The sequence below is a fragment of the Lactuca serriola genome, chromosome 4 (assembly GCF_051521515.1).
Source record: "Lactuca serriola cultivar US96UC23 chromosome 4, Lser_US96UC23_V15, whole genome shotgun sequence".
NCBI classification, from domain to species: domain Eukaryota; kingdom Viridiplantae; phylum Streptophyta; class Magnoliopsida; order Asterales; family Asteraceae; genus Lactuca; species Lactuca serriola.
Genome location: NC_136411.1, coordinates 262,082,854 through 262,096,131, shown reverse-complemented (window position 1 = coordinate 262,096,131; position 13,278 = coordinate 262,082,854). Strand labels below are relative to the sequence as shown.

General features: G+C 38.7%; 1 pseudogene; it reads right to left on the bottom strand.

Moving 5' to 3' along the window:
• Positions 1–12,778: 12,778 nt before the first annotated feature.
• LOC145103317 (5S ribosomal RNA) lies at positions 12,779–12,896 on the bottom strand (annotated as a pseudogene).
• Between the last annotated feature and the right edge of the window lie 382 nt (positions 12,897–13,278).

Sequence of the window (13,278 nt, the reverse complement as noted above, 5' to 3'; positions counted from 1 at the left end):
TTATGACACTTAGATTTTATATGGTCTATGTGGTCCTATCCATGTAAATTTGTCATAACCATAATGACAAGACAAGGTTAGTGACAAATCCAAACTCATATGGACTGAACTTGATCAATCTTAACTTCTTGCCACTGGGCAGCTCAAGGGACTACCATTGCTTCCAGGTTGTCATGCAAACAATTGAGAACTCATAGAACTCACATGCATAGTCAACTTTAACTAGAATGGACACAAAAAGACGAATATGTCAACACGATAGGTTACAAACCTCAAGTCGTGTGCTAGTGATAAACAATAGGTTGTATTCTTTATTAGTTCTTGAAACTTTTCAAGATCTTTAAGACTCCCACTGATTCTTGACATATAAGATTCTCTTGTCAAGAATCATTCTGTAGAGTCAAAATATCTTGTAATATTTCAAATTCTGTGTATTAGTCACTTTCGTATGTTTTCTATGTATTTGCTAAGGCATCTGTTTAACGAAGCGTAATGTCTAGCCTTAGTATTTTTTGTACTTTTAGCCTCCTATAAATAGGAGTTGAACATATAGTTGATAGTAGAGTTTTCCAATCATTTTACCATCAGTTTTGTACTCTTGTTCACTGAAAGTAATATGAACTAAACCAAATCTTATTTACTTCTTGTGTTCATATTACATCGTTTTACTTTGATTTGATTCTTATACTCGATTAAACACTTCTACAATTGGTATCAGAGCAGGAATCAATACTACGAAGATCTTATTTTCAATTGAATCTCTAGTTTTTGAGTCACGAGTTTGTCTCAAAGTTTCTGCACTATTTGATTTTGAAAATCATCTCTGATCTACAGTTTTGATCTGATTCTATGTTTGAATTGTGTAATTGAGTAATCGATTTTGAGTTTCTGATCAATTCATTCATTCTATTTTGAATTCTTTTAAGTTTTTATGAAAAAATCTCATCGGTACGTTAATGGCGAATTTCAACATGAACATGATGACTTCATTTTTTTTATCTGTTAGGATCTTCTACGAAGATTCCTATGTTGATTCATGAGTACTATGATCAGTGGACTTATCGAATGGAGGATTACTTGAATGGATTGGACGAGGAACTCTAGAGCTGCATTACAGGAATCGCTTAACCTCCATCGAATGTTCAAACTATTGGATCATCTGGATCAACACCTGCAGTTACTGATCAATCCACCAGGCTGAAGAACAACGAAAAGTATTGTTTGAGATAATTGTGAGGTGCATTGCCACCTGTTGCTTACAATTGCGTATGTGGTTGTAAAATTGCAAAGGATATTTGGAACACTCTTAAGGAAAAGTATCAGGGAAGCGAGAAAACAAAGATAAATTATGTTAAGCAGTGTCTTGTGGAGCTGAAAGAGTTCAAACAAAAAGAGAATGAAATGATTGAAGTTTACTATGATCGTCTTAATGAACTGATCTATAGATGCAATCGTTATGGAATCACAAGGTCATCAATGGAGTTCAATCTCACTTTTGTGACAGGACTTCGTAAGGAATGGAGAAGTGTCAGTATGATGGTGAGAATCAACAAAGCTTCAATACTTCATCTATTAATGATTTGTATAATCAGTTGAAAACTCACGAAATTGAAGTGAATGAGATGGCTGAAGAGTCGAAACTTAGTTTAGGAAGCCCTTTAGATCTTGTTTCGAAAGTGTCTGAGAAAGAGGCAGGTGAAAAAGATAATTCAGATGAAGAAGGTTTTCTAATGACTCTGATGATGAAGCGGTTGCTTTTTACTCAGACAACCGAGTTAAAAAGTTCTTTAAGAAACCATTCAACTCCAAGGTGAAGCAAGGTGATGCTAAAGCAAGTTTCATGAATAAGTCTGTAGGTGAGGAGAAGAAGAAATTTGAGAAGAATGATGTGAAGGCAATTGAAGCCAAAAGCAAGAAGAAACTCAAAGGAGATTCGGGCATTGACTTTCATTACTGCACCGGAGCAAATCATTTGGCTAATGATTGCATGCTTCGTTAGAAAGAAGAGAAAAAGAATAAGGTCAAGGACGAAGCATATTATGTGGAAAAACTGGAAGAGGTACATAAAAAGAAAAAATGATGTCATTGGTTGTAAGAGGGGAAGGTGAGGAAGATGGCACGTATCAGATCTGGTCTTTAGGATCTGATGACGAAAAGATGTGTAATCTGATGCATGGAACTATGTTCGCACCATTTGAAGAGGATGAGGACAAAACGGTGACCGGTCGTTGTTTCATGACCAAATCAGGAGATAAATCACCGATGACAATGAAGGTACATTCTATTCTTCAATCTTTTAACATTCCTTTACAAGCTTATGATTCTGAAATAATTGCATTTGATGATACTGTTGCTTACTTTGATACAATTGTGGTGTATGCTAGTAATGAAGCTAAGAAACTAAACATCCAGTTGCTAGAGACCCAAAAATTGCTAGATTCGAAATGAAGCGGGGTAGAGTATTTGGAATTGCAATTGAATAATGTGAATAAGGATAGGGAATGTCTAGATAGTGAAGTTCGAATGTTACTTGCTCAACGAAACATTTACTGTAATTCAGCAAAAATATTATATGCTAAATTGACTTCATTGCATCATTCATCTGATATAAGCAAAGAACAACATAGGAAATTATTGCCTTTTTCTTGTTTTTGAAAGAGAGAAAGTTGATAGTTTGTCCTATGATTGTGAGAAAACCATAGCTGAATTTGATAAAGTGCCTAATAATCGATTTGCTTATGGTATTGTTAACATAGACGAATATTTGAATGCAGACGAAATTGTTGAGATAGTGAATAAAACTTTGACCAAAAGTGAACAAATCAACATTTTGAAAAGAACTGAGGATTCGAAACTTGACTCTCAATCTAATTTTGCTGATATCGATGATAATTCTGATAGTTTTAGCGAAATCAGTGAAATTAAGGAGGAGGAAAATATCGATTGTTCGCAGTTATTTGTCATTAATGTCACATCTATGTCAAAAGGTAAAGAAATTTGTGATGATTCGATGGTTGAGAATGACACTGATAGACCATCTACTTCAAATGTTTTTGACTTTGATCATATGAGCGTAAGAGATAGTCAAATGGATAGTAGTGATGATGAGAATGAAGAAGAAGTGTCGAACAATTATGAAACAAAAAAGTATGTGTCACACCCCAAAACTGAGACCGGCGGAAACGTTTTGGGGCGGAGGACATCATGTAATGTATCATAACAATGTAAAGTAGTAAACAAGCAACAACATCATCCACTGCATTAATAGTATAATTTTAGTTACAAGTGCTCTTTCATAATATAATACAACATAATGAATAATCAAAATAAAATAGGAGTCTTGATTTCTCCGTCTTCACAGAACCTGGTCGTCGTACCTGTCTATTTATGACCTGAGAATACAAGTTATTTTGAAAACGAGTATCAGCCAAAAAGCTGGTGAATTCATAAGTATTAATGTGTCTTTGATTTGTAAAATTGTAAAGTAATGACTTGAAAACCTTTGGAAAAAGACTGTATAAGTATGAACTGTTTGAAAGCAGTTGAAAGCGTTTGAATACCCTAGAAAATCCCTATGATTTCTATTAATATAAAGAGTAGCCTTCTACCAAGACCCGAATGTTTTGCTATAACAAAGATGGTTTTCCCCTCTATAACTACTATTAACAAAGTAAAGTCTACCTCGTCATTTTTGTGAATGTATCACAAAATAAAAGTAATAGGAAAAATATAGCCATGTAAGTGTTGTCCTTTTGTATTAGGATCACCTCGACATCGCGACTACCGAAAAGGTATTAACCTTGAACATCCGTAGATTGTTCATTTTCCTCTGTAGTTGGCAGCAGGTTTAAGGAATGGTTAGTCCCGTAAAAGTACTCCTAATATAAGTATTAACCGTAGGCATCCGTAGATGTTCATTTCCCTCTGTAGCTAACAGTAGGTTTAAGGAATGGTTAGTCCCGTAAAGGTACCCCTAATATAAGTATTAACCGTAGGCATCTGTAGATGTTCATTACCTCTATTACTAACAGGTGGGTTCCGGAATGGTTAGTCCCGTCTAGTTATCCTATTGAACTAGGATAAGCAGAACTAATTTACACGTATAATATGTACTAGTAACTCATCATGTAGAATCTAGGTACAAGTATCCATGTAAGTGTATACAAGTAAATGTATTTATGTAAATGTATTCATGTAAGCGTATCTATGTAGACGTATTCATGTAATGTATAGTATAGACTCATGAATGAACTGACTTTGGTGTAATTCCTTATAATAGGAATAATGTTTGGTATCTCCTAACTATCCCTATAATAGTTTACTAGAAGGTAATTGATTTCCAAGAAGGTTTATATGCCCTTGCTACACAAGAGTGTGGGAACTGAATGAAGGATGAAAGCTATCATATCAATCCATATATAAGAACATAGGTGTAAAGATATAGTTTTGATCAAGAAGATGAAAATGGTTGTGTAAGACACTTAAGAGTTTTGAACAATAACAAACAATGACTTGATATCATTTTAATAAACATTCAAAAGTAATACATTTGATAACAAAGTATTTTTAAGATAGAAAACCATTTCATGCATCACATTTTGAAGTATGTGAAGTCTACTGGATGAAAACACAGTTATAAACCACACATTATTGATTCAATAACATGTTGTTTTCTACTTGTATTCCCCCCCCCCCCCATTAAAGCATTTAAAATCATTTAAAACATTGATTAAGGGGTATGAACTCACCTGAAGATGGTGGTTTGGATGAACTGAACGATGTAGGATTGCTAAGTGTCAAGTGAAAACTTGTACACACCCAAGGATCCTAGTTAACATATAATCACACATATATGTACCCAATTAATCTTAAACTACTAATTGAAAATGTTAAGACCTCCTAGAACATGCTAAACACCTTATATAAGTGTTATAAGCCCTAAGGATGGCATCTAAGTTGTTGTAGGACAAGGCTAGTGGGTTTAGGGTTCCAAAGGACCCCATTCTTGAGTTTACTCACCAAGACCATAACAACAATGAGTTTGCGGTCATAAACCACTGAGTTTACGGCCGTAAGCTCCTAAGCCTTAGTTTATTTGGTGTTTTGAAGTCTTACATGTCCCTTATAAGTATTGCTACTTGATGGCTTAGTCCTTGGAAGAGATTAGGGCACCTTTCAACTCCTTTGAGGAGTTCACGGCCCTAGAACCAAATCCCTTAGAGATTACGGCCGTAATCTCTCATGGGCATGGTGTTTTTGTGGTTTTCTGTCACACCTCGAAAACCATAGGCGGAAACATTTTCGGGGTTGACTCCACGTTGAGTATCAAATCCAATGTACATAGTAATCACAGTAAACAACAATTACATTACATATATTTGAAAGTTTACATTTGTTTCAAAAGTAAATTATACAAGTGTTATACATATATCATATGAACAAAAGTTGAGACGAGTCTTCTGAGCACTCCGCCTTCTCCAAAAGATATCGTCGGGTACCTGTCTAATGTGGACCTGAGAATACAAGCAGTTTGAAAATCAGCATAAAGCTGGTGAGTTCATAAGCGGTTTTGTTTTATGAAAATGTATCGGTTTCCTTTAGTTTTTCCGAAAAAGTTTGTTATTCAAGAAAATCCCATATTTTCGTATGTAAAGTTAGTTTGGTTATCTTTCGATACAGTTCAATTACGCGATATATGTTAACCCCAGGAAAATCCCATATTTTCCTAAATGCAAGATTGATTGAATAACACAGAGTATAGTTTAATACACAAAACTATATATTGAGGATCATGGGATTACTATCCCGAATTAGATATGAAATACTTTGATATACACGAATTTTAGATAGAAAGTAGTTTGAAAACCTTGGGATTATCATCCCGAACTAGTTACAAGATAGTTTGATATACTTGAAATTATAGATTGAAAACCATGGGACCACTATCCCGAACTAGATATAAGATTGTTTGATAAAACCATGGGATCACTATCCCGAACTAGATATAAGATAATTGGATAAAGTCATGGGATTACCATCCCGTACTAGATATAGTTTCAAAACCATGGGATTACCATCCCGTACAAGATATAGATTGAAAACCATGGGATTACCATCCCGTACAAGATATAGATTGAAATCCATGGGGTTACCATCCTGTATAAGATATAGATTGAAATCATGGGACTATCATCCCGTACTGGATATAAGATATATACATACTGAAAACCATGGGAATAACATCCCGCACTAGATACAAGTTCGATAGACTAAAAACCATGGGACTACCATCCCGGACTAGATATAAATTCTAAAATCGAAGCAGTGAATAAACTTATATTAATACATATTGTGAGTCGGGTAACCATGCTGATACGACAACGAGACCTCCTTGACGTTTGTCAGACGTCGGACGATATCCAGAATTTGTCACCCCAGGCGTGCCCGCCTAACTGTAGCTAGCAGTTAAGGTGTGGGATTGTCAGTCCCGAATAGATCTATTCACAAATTCCTCGCTCTCCCTCCAGGAGACTCTGGTTACACTTCCGGGGAGGATTTACTGATCATCCATAAAGGGTAGTGACAAACTCACAAGCTAGTACTAAACTATTCACAGGGTTCTCATATGGTATCAAACATACAAAAGATTATGAAACATAATACATTGAATATAGATACATACAATGAAACTATCTGGCAATACAATCAAACGATACGGAAATAAACTGAATCAGACATAGTTTATCTAATAACTTTATACACATATCAGTACATCATCAAATGAACGCTAAAGAACCCCAAATTATTCCCATAATAATTTGATTAGTTTGGTTATTTCCTTAACTAAAATCCATTTAGTTGTAGTTGATAAATCATTCCTTATGCTCAACATAATACATAAGGAGTAAAAGTGTTTATAAATTTGCCAGATATTATTTGAAACACATCAATGTTATGTTTTGAAAATAGTTTTAGTTTGCTTGTATTCCCCCCCCCCCCCCCCCCCCCCCGTGAAAACATTGAAAAACATGGAAAAGCGTAGGGGTATGAACTCACCGAACGAGAAACGTGACGATTTCGGATGTTAAACGTTGGTCCGGGGCTTGCAAACACACGAGGTTCCTAAGTATAATGTAAAGATACACATTTGTATCTAATTAGGACTTAGATTGATTATTTGTTAGGGACAATTACCTCTAATCGCGAAAACACCCCGATACTAGTGTTTGGAGGGACCCGGGTGGCATTTGGGGACACATTTAGCTATGATAATGACTTGGGACCTCAAGAGTAAACTCCTTAGGGAGTTTACGGCCCTAATGACCCCCTCCCCATGAGTTTACGGTCGTAAACTCATGGTGGGGTAGTTTATGGTGCAATTTGGCTTCACACGCTTAGGGAATAATTTCTAGGTTTGGTTTAAGGGCTTGGAATAATGTTTAAACACCAAATGGACATATTTAAGGGAGTTTACGGCCTAGCATAGGACTCGTGGCCGTAAACTCCTATAAACCCATGAAAAATTGTGTAAATGACTCCAAACAAATCACATGTGATTGCTAAAATTATTTCAAGGCCTTACATGAATTTCTATGGAACATTTGAGGTGTTTTTGGAGTTTACGGCCTATGAGACCCCCCTCATGGCCGTAAACTCTCCTAGAGAGGGATTTATCACGTTTTAAGGCCAAAAACTTGTTTGTAAACACTTCTAAAAATTATTCTAAGGCTTTAGGGGTGTTAAAGTGGCTTTCTAACACCTTAAATTGAGTTTACACCCAAGGTTGAGGAGTTTACGGCCCAAGCACATGCCTTGGCCGTAAACTTATATAAATCCCCCAAAATTTATGTTTATAGTGTTCCAAGGCTAAAGCAAATATTCAAGAAGTCATATCCATGTCTTGTTGAGGTTTAGGAAGGGTTTAAGGGCTTAAAAACTCTATAATTATGAGTTTACGGCCTAAACACCATCCTTGGCTGTAAAATCATATACAAGTCTCCAAATTATAGTTTAAGGCATTCTAGGTCCATTCCTTAAAGCCATCTAGCCATATCTAAGTCCCAAAATTGTTTAGGAGGGGTTTAAAGGCATAAAAGCCCACTAATTATGTGTTTACGGCCCAAGCTCCTTCCAGGGCTGTAAGCTCATCTACAAGGTCTTAATTCATGTTTTAATCTAGAATTTAAAGGCCAAATATGCTATACATTAAGGTTAGGAAGGTACCTTAGGGATTTGAGGCCTTAAAATTGAGTTTTGGACCCTTAAACTTGGATTTAGGAGAGAGGTTAGAGAGAGAGTAGAGAGAGGAAGAAAAAGCTTCAAATGAATGTTTAAACATGTTTATATAGGTCCTAAAACTTGGACACGATGGAATTCTACCCGATACCGGCCTTAAACAGGGCTTTAGGTCGCACCTGATTAAGTTTCCGTCACCCGGCAGGGACGTTTCTAAATTTTTGAAATAAACGTTTTTGGGCTAGATTCATGAGTTCCTAAAGGATTTGGACACTCATTGGATTTATAATAAACATATAAATTTAAATAATTCAACCCCAAACGAAAAACGGAACGATTGACAAACGGCAAATCTTTACGGGTAGAACGGGTTATCGGTGATGAACAACTTCGGGTTGTTACATTATCCCCCCGTTAGAGGGAATTTCGTCCCGAAATTCAAAGAATAGGATATAGATCATGAATTTGGAATGAGACACGAATGGATTTGTTGCCTCGGATCTTCACTTTCTCAAGTGGAATTAGGTCTCTACTGGGTGTTCTAACGAATTCTCATTATCGGGACGTGTCTTTGTTTTGCACATTAACTCTCTCTCAATCTACGATATCTATCGGTTCTCTCATGGAAGTTCCAACCCTGGACGACTTCGGTTTCCTCAAAGGAATCACTAGGGTTTCGTTGGGTAGATGCTTCTAAGGATTCGAGACATGATGTACTGGATAGATGTTACCAAGCTCTAAGGGCATCCGAAATCTGAAGATTGCAGTATCGAACTCTACGAAGATCTCGAAAGGTCTGATGTGGAACTAAACTAGACGTTCGAAAGAAATTCTCGGGAATCCTTCGGGAAAGACATTTAGAGGAAAGAGCTGCTAACTTCCCGTTTCTCAATGATCACAGAAACGAGGGATGCGTGGTAATTCATATCGGGAAAAACTTTTGAGTTCTAAGTCATGGAATGATACGAAAGTTTGATGCCGAAGATCACGAGAACTGGGTCGAGGAAAAGATCTAGACGAGCGACCCTTTCGAAACCAAGGATAACAACATGAATGAGACTCGGTCATTTCATGTTAAACATAGTATCAAAGTATTTTCGTGAAAAGTTTCCCCCTTTTTGATCGAATGGAACAGAATAATCCTCCGGACTGAGGATTTAATCTATAGGTACGAAGTTAGTGTTCTCTATCTCGCGGGTTAGTTGTCTCGACGGTACACATTTCGATTACATACGAAGGATTGAGTTTAGAAAATGTTCGGATAGATAGATAACATGTTTCCCTTTTTGTACTAAAATCGAAAAGAGTTGCAGGTATAAGAATTATCAAAGAGATGTATACCTACGGCGACAGAGGGATTAGCGGTTGTAGCTGCTTTGGGGCAATTCCTTTTGAAGTGCCCTGCTTCGCCACAATTGTAGCAGGCCGGACTGATTCCCACTCCGGATGATTGGTTCGTTGATTTGGCTGGTTTTCTACAGGTTCGAGCAAGGTGGCCCTTATTGCCACAGTTGTCGCAGATCCTTTCGCGACATGGACCAGGAATGCGGTGGTGGTAGGTGCACTTACCACACCAAGGAAGGGTACCAGTGTATCCACTGGCGGGAGTTTGGGCTGTGGAACCGACAGCCGAAACAGCAACCGGGGCAGTAGCAGCATGGACTGCTACTGTTTGCTGTTTCTTAGAAGACCCTTGCATACTTGGGGCCTTCCGCTTGTTCCAAGATTTCTTTTTGCTTCCGCCTCCACTGGTGACTGGCTCGGGGGTGGTAGCCTCCTCATCAGAGTTGTCTTCGTGATCGATCAGAATTTTTGCAAGACATTTAGCGCTGTCATATGTGTCTGGCTTTGCAGCTAAGACATTACCTTTGGTTGGCTGGGTCAACCCCCAGATGAACCTCTCAATCTTTTTACTCTCCGGGATAACCATTCCCGGACAGAGTAACGCCAGATCATCGACTCTTGAAGTATAAGTGGCTATGTCGGAACCCTTCATCTTAAGGTTCCAGAGTTCGTGTTCTAGTTTCTGAATTTCGCCCCGAGGGCAGTACTCTGCGAGAAGAAGCTCCTTCATAGCTTCCCATCCCATAGCATTGGCTACAGGTAAAGTCAGGGATTTGACTCGGCCGTTCCACCAAGTTAGGGCTTTGTCTAGGATGGTGCAGGCGGCAAACTTTACTCTATCAGACTCCGAACAGGCGCATATTTCAAAGATTGATTCGATTTTCTCGAACCATCGGGTGAGGGAAATGACACCTCCAGTGTCATCAAAGGATGTGGGCTTCGCGTTCATGAAGTCTTTATAGGAACCCCCTTTTTGGTGTCCCTGGCTATCTTCTGGGTTTTGGGGTTGGGGACCACCTCCTAAATTACCAGGGTTCATTTGCGACATGGCTGCTACCATTGCAGCAATCAGATCTATCTGAAGTGATGCAAGATCAAGTTGAGGAGGAGGTGGTGGCGGAGGAGGATTGTTGTTGTTCTTTGAGCTGGGTCTCTTTCTTGGAGGCATCTTGATCTAAAAAGATCAGGAAAGAGAGGATCATAAGTCCTCTGAATTGAATCAAGAGATATGGAACAGGGGATATCTCATCAAGACAGATATAACACTGTATTAAGCAATAAAGCAGGAAAGAGTTATCAAGACAGAACATTTTATCGCTAGAGAAATGATCAAGGAGCAACGCTTATACGAGGATTTTCTACAAAGGATTGACTCGAGAAATACTCCCATAGTATTTCCTGATTTACTGCAACGACGACTCGTTGTTTGGGGTATTGGGTAAGTTTTAGATATGCCGCATACCACAGTCACTCCCAAGCACATGTTGGCCGTGTCTCGAATGAATATAGTTGGCCAGGCCATATTAGGGTACGAGTCTAGGCTAGTTTCATTGCAACAGGAAGGGACTAGGGCACTCTTTTGTCCCTTAAAGAAGGGTTTACGGTCCAAGATGTTCTTGGGTCGTAAACTCTTTGATCTTGTTGTTTTCATACGATATCTAGGTTATTAGACACATATCAAGCTCTATAATACACTTAGATAGAAGTACTCATGATTTGGGACGAAAGGCCGAAGATCCGTGAGAGAGAATTTGGCTTTTCTCTAGTTGGAAATGGAACAAATGAATAAATGTGGCTAAGGACCATATATATACCCCTAGGGTTTTGGACCGCAAACTCTATGTTTGGGTCGTATAATTCCAATTTCTTGGAGTTTGAAATGTCATTGTTTCGCGATAACCCTAATAGCATCCCCTCTCCTGGCATCTCCTAAAGTGTTAATCATAAAATGTTCAAACTTACCCCAAATCATCCGAAAGTTAACAGTAACTGTTCTGACTTCTATTGACTTGATATGTAGTACAGAATGGAAATTTCTGGTTGTCACATCATCCCCCCGTTAGAAGGAACTTCGTCCCAAAATTAGAATTTAAGCAAATAAGTAGTTACAAATAACTAAGCAAAAAGATGAGGATATTTCTGTTTCATCTGATCCTCTCATTCCCAAGTGTATTCAGGTCCTCATTTGGCGTTCCAGCAAACCTTCACTATCGGGATACGGCTCTTCTTTGTTTGCTTGACCTCTCGGTCGAGGGTCACTACGGTTCTTCCACGGAGGCAAGGATCTCGTTGATCTCGATCTCATCGAGTGGGCTTACGAGAGTCCTGACGGAAAGGTACGTTTTCGAGTTCGAGACGAGAAGGGTAAAATGTACTTTACTAAGTTTGTGGTGTAGGTTCGGTTGGTGAGTTACAGGACCGATTCTGGAAAGAATCTCGGAGGTCCTAACTACTCTGGATTTGGCTTACCACGCTTTCCGAAGCGTATCAAGCCTTACCATAGTGAGATTTCCAAAAGGATTTGGCCTCTCACTTGAAATTCCAAGGTTTTCTTCCTCTTGCTTGTCTTCCCAGTCAAGGGTCACTCCCTTCTGAGTCAAAGTCATAAGAGGTTTTGTAATCCGCGAGGAGTTCTTAATGAACTCTCGACAGTAGGTCAGCGAGACCTAAAATTTGGCGAATTCTCGTCGGTGTCTTCGGTGTTGACAAATTCTTAGTGGTTTTAATTTTTGGCAGGGTCCTCAAGAATTCCCACATTACGGGTAATGTATCTTAGGAATTCGACTCTTCAAATCTAAAATCTCGCATTTAGAGAATTTCGCGTAAAGCTTCTCTGATCGTAATGTTTCCAGGGTTTGTTGTAGATGCTCTTTAGGATTTCCTTCTTACTACGAGAGTAGATAAGTAAGTCATTTATAAAGACAATGACGAACTGATCCAAGTAAGAATGGCGTACCCTATTCATTAAGTTCATGAATATTACGGGCGTATTGGTCCTATCCGAGGGGTATCACTACGGACTCTCAGTGTCCGTGTCGAGTTTGGAAGATTGTCCTTGGGACATCCTTCACTAACACTCGCAACTGGTGATATTTGGATATTAGGTTCATTTGTGAGAGATACGTCGTTCCTTGTGGTTGGTCAACTGATTCATCTATGCGAGGCAAAGCGTGATGATTTCTAATGGAAGTCATGTTGAGGTCTACACCACGAGGACTTCCCAAGTGTCACCCATACTAGTACTACTCTCACCCATGCACGCTTAACTGCGGAGTTCTGATGGGATCCAGTGCATTAGTGCTGGTATGATCGCACCCGCTGAAGTCTGTCTTCTTGAAGAGTAAGACTGGAGCTCTCAAAGGTGAGGAGCTTGGTCTTATCATTCTATTGTTGAGTAGTCGTTAAGTTCTCCGAACAGTTCTTGTATCTCCGTTGGTGTGAGACCGTAGGGCGATCGGTTTACAGGAGTCGTATTGGGTCCCAAGTTTGTTTGCATGACGATGCGTTCACTCGTAGTCTCGGGCAGTTCTCCGTCTGTATGAGTGGTACTTCGGGAAGGTGTGCTCAGATTTCCTTCAGAAAGGATTAGAAACATGAGGTACTCCATGAATGAGTACTTCGATGTTCTGAATTGACAGCTTCGCTAGAAAGACGATTTCGGAGGAAGAGATGTGCGCTTGAGACTGATATTGCGAGGAT